We start from the raw sequence: 13,547 nt of genomic DNA, 5'->3' as shown, positions 1-13,547 counted from the left end.
AATATTCACATGCCATGGGCCAGAAAAGGTTGAATACATTGGCCATGCTGTCAATCCAGCATGACTTCTGCCACATTCAAAACAACTGGAAAATCTCAGACTTCAGTGAGTTCAAGAAAAATGGGAACTCTGAAAATAACTAGCTCCGACTGGGAAAATACGTTTAGAAAAGCCATCCAACTCGGCATTCCAAGTCGGGAACACAGGCCTCTTTCTAGAACTCCGACCTGAAGATCACTGACGCCATGATTCAACCTTGTTTTTTTTCAAAGTTCCCAGTTGTCTTGAAAGCACCATAAATCCAGAGAATGCCAGACTTTGATGACAAAGTTTTATGACAAAATTTGCCCACAAGAAGGATCACAGCGCCACCTTCCTGTTCAAGTGAGCACAGCACAATAAGGTGAGTCCAAAAATGTCTTGTATGCTGCTACATAAATTACGTAATATGCCAGGGAGATATGCATACTGTAGCTAAGTAACTCTAAGTGTATGTTGTGTAGTAAGCTGTTAGTAGCCCTTGTGCCTCACAGTAATAATTTGCTCGCTATCCCCCTCATAACTTAGCCTACTGTTCTGACTTGGTGGTGCACATATAGCCTATAGCCTGTTTTAGAGAAATGTAATCATTGAATAGTGTAAGAGCTTTCATTGTCTGCTTATATGCCCCCTTTATTTATCCTACGGTTCTGACTTGGTGTACAGGCAGAATACCGTAAGAAAGGCCCATGTTCTGAATTCTGTCACTGTACATTTCAAAAGTGCTGAACAAATAATCATATTGACTACGTCCGTCCTAGCTTGCTTATTAATGTCTTAATCGAAATTACAGATTTTTTATTTTTACCCCCTTTTTCTCCCCAATTTCGTGATTACGATCTTGTTTCATCACTGCAACAGGCTCGGGAGAGGCAAAGGTCAAGTCATGCATCCTCCGAAACATGACCCGCTAAACCGCGCTTCTTAACACCCACTCGCTTAACCCGGAAGCCAGATGCACCAATGTGTCAGAGGAAACACTATTCAACTGACGACCGAAGTCAGCCTGCATGCGCCAGGACCGCCACAAGGAGTCGCTAGAGCGCGATGAGTCAAGTTAAGGCCCTCCGGCCAAACCCTCCCATAACCCTCCCTAACCCGGACGACACTTGGCCAATTGTGCGCTGCCCTATGGGACTCCCGGTCATGGCCGGTAATGACACAGCCTGGGATCAAAAGCCCAGGCTATAGATGCTGTGCCTTAGACCACTGCACCACTTCGGAGGCCACGGATTGCCTCTTATAAGCTCGTCGTTCCCTTATGCCATAGTTTGTACATCTCACTTGTCAGTAGAAACCACATTTGTTTAAGCAAGTCAACCATATCAGCTATGTTTTTTTTAAAGAGGCAGTAAATGAGGCTGAATTAGCTGTTTTGCAGCCAGACAAGGCTCCGCTGATAACCAGGTGTAGCAGTGGTAAGGATTCACTCCATGGTGCTGAAAATAAAGTTCTGCTGTTGGGACAGCTTTATGCCTCTAACCCTATTACGGGGGCTGAGTCACTGGCTTACTGGTGCTCTTCCATGCTGTCCCTAGGAGGGGTGCGTCACTGAGTGGGTTGAGTCACTGACGTGATCTTCCTGTCCGGGTTGGCGCCCCCCTCGGGTTCGTGCAGTGGGGTAGATCTTCGTGGGCTATACTCGGGCTGTGCTTTGGCAAAGTGGGTGGGGTTATATCCTGCCTGGTTGGCCCTGTCTGGGGCATCATCGGATGGGGCCACAGTGTCTCCTGACCCCTCCTGTTTCAGCCTCCAGTATTTATGCTGCAGTAGTTTATGTGTCGGGGGGCCAGGGTCAGTTTGTTATATCTGGAGTACTTCTCCTGCCTTATCCGGTGTCCTGTGTGAATTTGAGTATGCTCTCTCTAATTCTCTCTCTCTTTCTCTCTCTCGGAGGACCTGAGCCCTAGGACCATGCCTCAAGATTACCTGGCATGATGACTCCTTGCTGTCCCCAGTCCACCTGGTCGTGCTGCTGCTCCAGTTTCAACCGTTCTGCCTACGGCTATGGAACACTGACCTGTTCACCGGACGTGCTACCTGTCCCAAACCTGCTGTTTTCAACTCTCTAAAGACAGAAGGAGTGGTAGAGATACTCTCAATGATCGGCTATGAAAAGCTAACTGACATTTACTCCTGAGGTGCTGACTTGTTGCACCCTCTTCAACCATTGCAATTATTATTATTTGACCCTGCTGGTCATCTATGAACATCTTGGCCATGTTCTGTTATACTCTCCACCCGGCACAGCCAGAAGAGGACCGGCCACCCCTCAGAGCGTGGTTCCTCTCTAGGTTTCTTCCTGGGTTCCTGCCTTTCTAGGGAGTTTTTCCTAGCCACCGTGCTTCTACATCTGCATTGCTTGCTGTTTGGGGTTTTAGGCTGGGTTTCTGTATAGCTCTGTGACATCTACTGATGTAAGAAATGCTTTATAAATACATTTGATTGATTGATGTTATTATTCAACAACACATACCTCAGTGACTTTCTCCACAGAACAAAGTAACCGGGGGTAATTTATAACCCCCACACTAGCCTGTGGTTGACCAATTAGAAGTCCTTGCAGTTAAATTGGGCCAATGGCCAAATAACAAGTATCCTATTTCAGGCTCAATGTACAGATGATTCAGACCAATGACAATGTGGCACACGTAGCCATGAGTCCAGGACTGACATTCCTACACATATTCTAAACAGATGTTGAACTGAAAACCAACTATTTCCATTGATCGTTAATTCCCTATTGACCGTTAGTACTCTGCGTTGTGTATTATCTTAAAATATTCTTACACAAGGAATAAGTTAGTCATTCACTAAACCCTAAACCTCCACTAAATATTGTAATAAATAACGTGGAAATTGAGCAAGTTGATGTGACTAACCTGCGTGGAGTAACCCTGGATTGTAAACTGTCATGGTCAAAACATATTGATACAACAGTAGCTAAGATGGGGAGAAGTCTGTCCATAATAAAGCACTGCTCTGCCTTAACTCTATCAACAAGGCAGGTCCTACAGCCTCTAGTTTGGTCACAACTGGACTGCTGTCGTGGCAACTGACCAGTCGTGTGGTCAGGTGCCACAAAAAGGGACAAAAAAGGGCTCAGAACTGGGCAGCACGGCTGGCCCTTGGATGTACACAGAGAGCTAACATTAATAATATGTAAATCTCTCCTGGCTCAAAGAGGAGGAGAGATTTACTTCATCACTACTTTTATTTATGAGAGGTATGGACATGTTGAACGCACCAAGCTGTCTGTTTGAACTACTGGCGCACAGCCCATGCATACCCCACAAGACATGCCACAAGAGGTCTCTTCACAGTCCCCAAGTCCGAAACAGACTATGGGAGGCACACAGTACTACATAGAGCCATGACTACATGGAAATCTATTCCACATCAAGTAACTGATGCAAACAGTAAAATTAGATTTTAAAAAACATAAAAATTCACCTTATGGAACAGCGGGGACTGTGAAGAGAGACAAACATAGGCACAGACATGCATACACATGATATCATACGCACTATACACACACATACACATGGATTTAGTACTGTAGATACTGCCCCTGAACAGGCAGTTAACCCACTGTTCCTAGGCCGTCATTGAAAATAAGAATGTGTTCTTAACTGACTTGCCTGGTTAAATAAAGGTAAAATAAAAAAATAAAATATGTGGTATTGGTGGAGTAGGGGCCTGAGGGCAGACAGTGTGTTGTGAAATCTGTGAATGTATTGTAATGTTTTTAAAATTGTATAAAATGCCTTAATTATGTTGGACCCCAAGAACATTAGCTGCTGCCTTGACAGGAACTAATGGGGATCCATAATAAACCCCAGGAAGAGTAGCTGCTGCCTTGACAGAACTAATGGGGATCCATAATAAACCCCAGGAAGAGTAGCTGCTGCCTTGTCAGGAACTAATGGGGATCCATAATAAACCCCAGGAAGAGTAGCTGCTGACTTGACAGGAACTAATGGGGATCCATAATAAACCCCAGGAAGAGTAGCTGCTGACTTGACAGGAACTAATGGGGATCCATAATAAACCCCAGGAAGAGTAGCTGCTGACTTGACAGGAACTAATGGGGATCCATAATAAACCCCAGGAAGAGTAGCTGCTGCCTTGACAGGAACTAATGGGGATCCATAATAAACCCAAGGAAGAGTAGCTGCTGACTTGACAGGAACTAATGGGGATCCATAATAAACCCCAGGAAGAGTAGCTGCTGCCTTGACAGGAACTAATGGGGATCCATAATAAACCCAAGGAAGAGTAGCTGCTGACTTGACAGGAACTAATGGGGATCCATAATAAACCCCAGGAAGAATAGCTGCTGCCTTGACAGGAACTAATGGGGATCCATAATAAACCCAAGGAAGAGTAGCTGCTGCCTTGACAGGAACTAATGGGTATCCATAATAAACCCTAGGAAGAGTAGCTGCTGCCTTGACAGGAACTAATGGGGATCCATAATAAACCCCAGGAAGAGTAGCTGCTGCCTTGACAGGAACTAATGGGGATCCATAATAAACCCAAGGAAGAGTAGCTGCTAACTTGGCAGGAACTAATGGGGATCCATAATAAACCCAAGGAAGAGTAGCTGCTAACTTGGCAGGAACTAATGGGGATCCATAATAAACCCAAGGAAGAGTAGCTGCTAACTTGACAGGAACTAATGGGGATCCATAATAAACCCAAGGAAGAGTAGCTGCTGCCTTGACAGGAACTAATGGGGATCCATAATAAACCCAAGGAAGAATAGTTGCTGCCTTGAGAGGAACTAATGGGGATCCATAATAAACCCCAGGAAGAGTAGCTGCTGCCTTGACAGGAACTAATGGGGATCCATAATAAACCCCAGGAAGAGTAGCTGCTGCCTTGACAGGAACTAATAAATATATAATAATACATAATACATAATAAATACAAATACCTCAACCCATTCGAAAACTTTGGGATGAATTGGATCGCCAACTGCGAGCCAGCCCTAATCACCCAGCATCAATGCCCGACCTCACTAATGCTCTTGTGGCTGAATGGAAGCAAGTCCCCACAGCAATGTTCCAACATCTAGTGGAAAGCCTTCCCCAGAAGAATGGAGGCTGTTATAGCAGCAAAATGGGGGACCAACTCCATATTAATGCCCATGATTTTGGAATAAGATTTTGATGAGCAGGTGTCCACATACATTCTTTGGCAACAGCTCTGGAGGACATTTCTGCAGTCAGCATGCCAATTGTACACTCCCTCAACTTGAGACATCTGTGGCATTGTGTTGTGAGACAAAACTGCACATTTTAGAGTGGCTGTTTATTGTCCCCAGCACAAGGTGCACCTGTGTAATGATCATGCTGTTAAATCATCTTATTGATATGCCACACCTGTCAGGTGGATGGATTATCTTGGCAAAGGAGAAATGTTCACTAACAGGGATGTCAACAAATTTTACAGAGAAATACGCTTTTTGTGCGTATGGAACATTTCTGTAATTTTTAATTTCTGAGTCTGTAATACCAACATGTTTTAAGCAGACCACCATAGTGCCTGTGCCCAAGAACACTAAGGTAACCTGCCTAAATGACTACCGACCCATAGCACTCACGTCTGTAGCCATGACGTGCTTTGAAAGGCTGGTCATGGCTCACATCAACACCATCATCCCAGAAACCCTAGACCCACTCAAATTTGCATACCGCCCCAACAGATGCACAGATGCAAAATCTATTGTACTCCACACTGCCTGTTCCCACCTGGACAAAAGGAACACCTATGTGAGAATGCTATTCATTGACAACAGCTCAGCGTTCAACACCATAGTGCCCTCAAAGCTCATCAAAAAGCTAAGAACCCTGGGACTAATTACCTCCCTCTGAAACTGGATCTTGGACTTCTGACGGGCCGCCCCCAGGTGGTGAGGGTAGGTAGCAACACATCCGCCACGCTGATCCTCAACACAGGGGCCCCTCAGGGGTGCGTGCTCAGTCCCCTCCTGTACTCCCTGTTCACTCATGACTGCCACGGCCAGGCACGACTCCAACACCATCACTAAATTAGCCGATGACACAACAGTGGTAGGCCTAATCACCGACAACGATTAGACAGCCTATAGGGAGGAGGTCAGAGACCTGGCCGTGTGGTGCCAGGATAACAACCTCTCCCTCAATGTGATCAAGAAAAAGGAGATGATTGTGGACTATTAGGAAAAAGAGGACCGAGCACGCCCCCATTCTCATCGACGGGCTGCAGTGGAGCAGCCTGAGAGCTTCAAGTTCCTTGGTGTCCACATCACAAACAAACTAAGACCGAGACAGTCGTGAAGAGGGCACGACATAACCTATTCCCCCTCAGGAGACTGAAAAGATTTGGCATGGGTCCTCAGATCCTCAAAAGGTTTTAACAGCTTCTACCCCCAAGCCATGAGACTCCTGAACATCTAGTCAAATGTCTACCCAGACTATTTGCATTGCCCCCCCCCCTTTTTTTACACTGCTGCTACTCTCTGTTGTCATCTATGCATAGTCACTTTAATAACTCTACCTACACGTGCATACTACCTCAACTAACCGGTGCCCCCGCAAATTGACTCTGTTTTGGTAACCCCCTGTATATTGCCTCACTATTGTTATTTTACTGCTGCTCTTTAATTACTTGTTACTGTTATCTCTTATTCTTATCTGTATTTTTTTTAAACTGCATTGTTCATTAGGGCTCATAAATAAGCATTTCAATGTAAGGTACACCTGTTGTATTCGGCACATGTGACGAATAAAATGTAGTTTGATTTTGATTTGAAACACACGGGAAGCACTGTCTTGTTTGAGAGCCGAGTCGCAGCCTTGCAGCGTCACCGGAAGCATCACATACATGGATGTCTATGAGGACTTGTGTCTGTATTCTGCAGGTAAATGTTGGCGCAGAGTGGAACAAATCAGCTCACATTCCTGCTGAGTACAGAGAGAGCAGGACTCCGCGTCTGTCTGAACTCACTGGTACAGATCAATAGACTGTCTGACGGAACTCACTACTACAGATCAATAGACTGTCTGAACTCACTACTACAGATCAATAGACTGTCTGACTGAACTCACTGCTACAGATCAATAGACTGTCTGACTAAACTCACTACTACAGATCAATAGTGTCTGAACTCACTGCTACAGATCAATAAACTGTCTGACGGAACTCACTACTACAGATCAATAGACTGTCTGAACTCACTACTACAGATCAATAGACTGTCTGAACTCACTACTACAGATCAATAGACTGTCTGACTGAACTCACTGCTACAGATCAATAGACTGTCTGACTGAACTCACTACTACAGATCAATAGAGTGTCTGAACTCACTGCTACAGATCAATAAACTGTCTGACGGAACTCACTACTACAGATCAATAGACTGTCTGAACTCACTGCTACAGATCAATAGACTGTCTGACTGAACTCACTACTACAGATCAATAGACTGCCAGTCCTCTCTACTACAGATCAATAGACTGTCTGACTGAACTCACTGCTACAGATCAATAGACTGCCAGTCCTCTCTACTACAGATCAATAGACTGTCTGACTGAACTCACTGCTACAGATCAATAGACTGTCTGAACTCACTACGATAGATCAATAGACTGAGTGAACTCACTGCTACACAGACTATAGACTGTCCGTCTGACTGAACTCAATGCTACAGATCAACACTGTCTCTCTGACTGAACTTAATGCTACAGATCAATAGACTGTCTGAACTCACTGCTACAGATCAATACTGTCTGACTGAACTCACTACTACAGATCAAGACTGTCTGAACTCACTACTACAGATCAATAGACTGTCTGACTGAACTCACTGCTACAGATTAATAGATTGTCTGAACTCTCTACTACAGATCAATAGACTGTCTGAACTCACTGCTACAGATCAATAGACTGTCTGAACTCACTACTACAGATCAATAGACTGTCTGAACTCACTGCTACAGATCAATAGACTGTCTGACTGAACTCACTGCTACAGATCAATAGACTGTCTGAACTCAATGCTACAGATCAATACTGTCCGTCTGACTGAACTCAATGCTACAGATCAATACTGTCTCTCTGACTTAACTCAATGCTACAGATCAATAGACTGTCTGACTGAACTCACTGCTACAGATCAATAGACTGTCTGACTGAACTCAATGCTACAGATCAATACTGTCTCTCTGACTTAACTCAATGCTACAGATCAATAGACTGTCTGACTGAACTCACTGCTACAGATCAATAGACTGTCTGACTGAACTCAATGCTACAGATCAATAGACTGCCAGTCCTCTCTACTACAGATCAATAGACTGTCTGACTGAACTCACTGCTACAGATCAATAGACTGTCTGAACTCACTACGATAGATCAATAGACTGAGTGAACTCACTGCTAAACAGACTATAGACTGTCCGTCTGACTGAACTCAATGCTACAGATCAATACTGTCTCTCTGACTTAACTCAATGCTACAGATCAATAGACTGTCTGACTGAACTCACTGCTACAGATCAATAGACTGTCTGACTGAACTCAATGCTACAGATCAATACTGTCTCTCTGACTTAACTCAATGCTACAGATCAATAGACTGTCTGACTGAACTCACTGCTACAGATCAATAGACTGTCTGACTGAACTCAATGCTACAGATCAATAGACTGTCTGAACTCAATGCTACAGATCAATAGACTAGTTGAGTCTATTGAAACAGGGCCAGTCTGTTTGTTCAATCTTGCCAACTCATTGTCATGCAAAATTGTTTGGCTTGACAATAAGCAATGTAATCTACATGGAAATGATTATTGAAGTAAGAACATTGTAGGAAGTATAATTTTATTAAAGCTTATGCTGACAGTTCTGACCACTAAGTAGCTGATATTACAAACATTCTGTTTACTGTCGGTCATCATCGTATGTTATTGTATTTTATTTTGATGACAGTCACATGAATGAATGATGACACTGACATACAGTACAATCTATCATAAACATTTTCCAAACTCCCCAATGCAACTGCATCGTTGACATATTCACAATTATTAATTACAAGGAAAGAGAGTGGGCAAACATAAAATGTAAATGTAACATTAACACAATTAAAATGTGTGTTTGTTTTGTTTCTATTTCTATGGTTGGATCACACACGTGCAGCGCAGTCCTGAAAGACAACATGGGGAAAGGCATTAAGGTTGCTACAATTTGTACCTACAGTACAGTTAAGAGGCGCTTCCTTTGAAACTGGAACACTTCATTGAAGGGAAGGTAACTTTGGAGTGTCAGTCATGTGAGGTTGGATGTTCTGGTTCAGTCTGTCATCACACAGTTCAATATACACCTCAACTTGTTTAACACACAGTACAGGTGAGTACAGTATAACGCGGGCTACGTCCCAAATGGCACCCTAATCTGTTTATAGTGCACTACAGTAGGACCCAAATAAAATGACCCGCGGGGCGCTAGTTGGGGAACCCTGCTTTAGAATCATGGAGGGAAGAAGCCTCTGGCATATGTCCTCTCATCATGATAAACAATAACAATATGCATCCCAAATGGCACCCTATTCACCATATAGTGCACTACTGTTGACCAGGGCCCATAGGGAACATAGGGATCAGGGCCCATAGGGAACATAGGGATCAGGGCCCATAGGGAATATAGGGAACAGGGCCCATAGGGAATATAGGGAACAGGGCCCATATGGAATATAGGGAACAGGGCCCATAGGGAATATAGGGAACAGGGCACATAAGGAACATAGGGATCAGGGCCCATAGGGAATATAGGAATCAGGGCCCATAGGGAAAATAGGGATCAGGGCCCATATGGAATATAGGGATCAGGGCCCATAGGGAACAGGGCCCATAGGGAATATAGGGAACAGGGCCCATAGGGAATATAGGGAACAGGGCCCATAGGGAATATAGGGATCAAAGCCCATAGGGAACATAGGGATCAGGGCCCATAGGGAATATAGGGATCAGGGCCAATAGGGAATATAGGGATCAAAGCCCAAAGGGAATAAAGCGATCAGGGTCCATAGGGAATATAGGGATCAGGGCCCATAGGGAACAGGGCCCATAGGGAATATAGGGAACAGGGCCCATGGGGAATATAGGGATCATGGCCCATAGGGAATATAGGGATCATGGCCCATAGGGAATATAGGGATCAGGGCCCATATGAAACAGGGCCCATAGGGAATATAGGGATCAGGGCCCATAGAGAATATAGGGATCAGGGCCCATAGGGAACATAGGGATCAGAGCCCATAGGGAACATAGGGATCATGGCCCATAGGGATCAGGGCCCATAGGGAACATAGGGACCAGGGGGCGTAGGGATCAGGGCCCATAGGGGACGTAGGGATCAGGGCCCATAGGGAACATAGGAATCAGAGCCAATAGGGAACAGGGCCCATAGGGAACAGGGCCCATAGGGAATATAGGGAACAGGGCCCATAGGGAATATAGGGATCAGGGCCCATAGGGAATATAGGGAACAGGGCCCATAGGGAATATAGGGAACAGGGCCCATAGGGAATATAGGGATCAAAGCCCATAGGGAACATAGGGATCAGGGCCCATAGGGAAAATAGGGATCAGGGCCCATAGGGAACATCGGGATCAGGGCCCATAGGGAATATAGGGATCAGGGCCCATAGGGAACAGGGCCCATAGGGAATATAGGGAACAGGGCCCATAGGGAATATAGGGATCATGGCCCATAGGGAATATAGGGATCAGGGCCCATAGGGAGCAGGGCCCATAGTGAACATAGGGATCAGGGCCCATAGGGAACAGAGGGATCAGGGCCCATAGGGAACAGGGCCCATAGGGAATATAGGGATCAAAGCCCATAGTGAACATAGGGATCAGGGCCCATAGGGAACATAGGGATCAGGGCCCATAGGGAATATAGGGATCAGGGCCCATAGGGAAAATAGGGATCAGAGCCCATAGGGAACATAGGGATCATGGCCCATAGGGATCAGGGCCCATAGGGAACATAGGGACCAGGGGGCGTAGGGATCAGGGCCCATAGGGGACGTAGGGATCAGGGCCCATAGGGAACATAGGAATCAGAGCCAATAGGGAACAGGGCCCATAGGGAATATAGGGATCAGGGCCCATAGGGAACAGGGCCCATAGGGAATATAGGGATCAGGGCCCATAGGGAACAGGGCCCATAGAGAACATAGGAATCAGAGCCCATAGGAAACATAGGGATCAGGGCCCATAGGGAACATAGGGACCAGGGCCCATAGGGAATATATGGATCAGAGCCCATAGGGAACATAGGGATCAGGGCCCATAGGGAATATAGGGATCAGAGCCCATAGGGAATAAAGGGATCAGAGCCCATAGGGAACAGGGCCCATAGGGGACGTAGGGATCAGGGCCCATAGGGAATGTAGGGATCAGGGCCCCACTATATAGGGAATAGGGTGCCATAGGGTGCCATCAGGCAATACTTATACAGAGGTATAAACATGTCACAAGGCTCTTTGTTTGTGTTCAGTGCTGCTAGGGACAGACATTTAGGTTGACTGACAGTTGAAGTCGGAAGTTTACATACACTTAGGTTGACTGTGCCTTTAAACATCTTGGAAAATTCAAGAAAATGATTTAATGGCTTTAGAAGCTTCTGATAGGCTAATTGACATCATTTGAGTCAATTGGAGGTGTATCTGTGGATGTATTTCAAGGCCTACCTTCAAACTCAGTGACTCTATGCTTGACATCATGTGAAAATCAAAAGACCTCAGAATTTTGTTTTTGTAGACCTCCATAAGTCTGGTTCATCCTTGGGAGCAATTTCCAAACGCCTGAAGGTACCACGTTCATCTGTACAAGCGATAGTACGCAAGTATAAACACCATGGGACCATGCAGGCGTCATCGTTCTGTCTCCTAGAGATGAACGTACTTTGGTGCAAAAAGTGCAAATCAATCCCAGAACAACAGCAAAGGACCTTGTGAAGATGCTGGAGGAAACAGGTACAAAAGTATCTATATCCACAGTAAAACAAGTTCTATATCGACATAACCTGAAAGGCCGCTCAGCAAGGAAGAAGCTATTGCTCTAAAACCGCCATAAAAAAGCCAGACTACGGTTTGCAACTGCACATAGGGACAAAGATCATACTTTTTGGAGAAATGTCCTCTGGTCTGATGAAACAAAAATAGAACTTTTAGGCCATAATGACCATTGTTATGTTTGGAGGAAAAGGGGGGAGGCTTGCAAGCCGAAGAACACCATCCCATCCGTGAAGCACGGGGGCGGCAGCATTATGTTGTGGGGGTGCTTTGCTGCAGGAGGGACTGGTGCACTTCACAAAATGGATGGCATCATGAGGCAGGAAAATTATGTGGATATATTGAAGCAACATCTCAAGACATCAGTCAGGAAATATGTTACGGTGCGTGAATGAGGACCCAAAAGCGAATCAACTTAAACAGAGCTTCTTTAATTACCAAACATAGGTAGGCTCAGATGGACCGGCAGATTCCGACAGGACAGGACAAGGTTACAGCAAACATGACGACAGTCTGGTTCAGGCATGAATGACACAAACAAACAAGAATCCGACAAGGACAGGAGCAGAAACAGAGAGAGATATAGGGACCTAATCAGAGGGAAAAAGGGAACAGGTGGGAAACGGGGTGACGAGGTGGTTAGGAGGAGACAAGGCACAGCTGGTGGAAATTGGGGGAGAAAAGGTAACCTAACACGACCAGCAGAGGGAGACAGGGTGAAGGGAAAGGACAGAGACAAGACAACATGACAGTACATGACAGTACCCCCCCACTCACCGAGCGCCTCCTGGCGCACTCGAGGAGGAAACCTGGCGGCAACGGAGGAAATCATCAATCAGCGCACGGTCCAGCACGTCCCGAGAGGGAACCCAACTCCTCTCCTCAGGACCGTACCCCTCCCAGTCAACTAGGTACTGATGACCACGGCCCCGAGGACGCATGTCCAAGATTTTACGGACCCTGTAGATAGGTGCGCCCTCGACAAGGATGGGGGGGGGGGGGGGGGGAAGACGAGCGGGGGCGCGAAGAACGGGCTTAACACAGGAGACATGGAAGACCGGGTGGACGCGACGAAGATATCGCGGAAGAAGAAGTCGCACTGCGACAGGATTAATGACCTGAGAGATACGGAATGGACCAATGAACCGCGGGGTCAACTTGCGAGAAGCCGTCTTAAGGGGAAGGTTCTGAGTGGAGAGCCAAACTCTCTGACCGCGACAATATCTAGGGCTCTTAGTTCTACGCTTATTAGCAGCTCTCACAGTCTGCGCCCTATAACGGCAAAGTGCAGACCTGACCCTCTTCCAGGTGCGCTCGCAACGTTGGACAAAAGCCTGAGCGGAGGGGACGCTGGACTCGGCGAACTGAGATGAGAACAACGGAGGCTGGTACCCGAGGCTACTCTGAAAAGGAGATAGCCCGGTCGCAGACGAAG

The sequence above is a fragment of the Oncorhynchus mykiss genome, chromosome 5, assembly GCF_057628025.1.
Source record: "Oncorhynchus mykiss isolate SJ-2025 chromosome 5, ASM5762802v1, whole genome shotgun sequence".
NCBI lineage: Eukaryota > Metazoa > Chordata > Actinopteri > Salmoniformes > Salmonidae > Oncorhynchus > Oncorhynchus mykiss.
Note: the sequence above shows the minus strand (reverse complement) of the source record.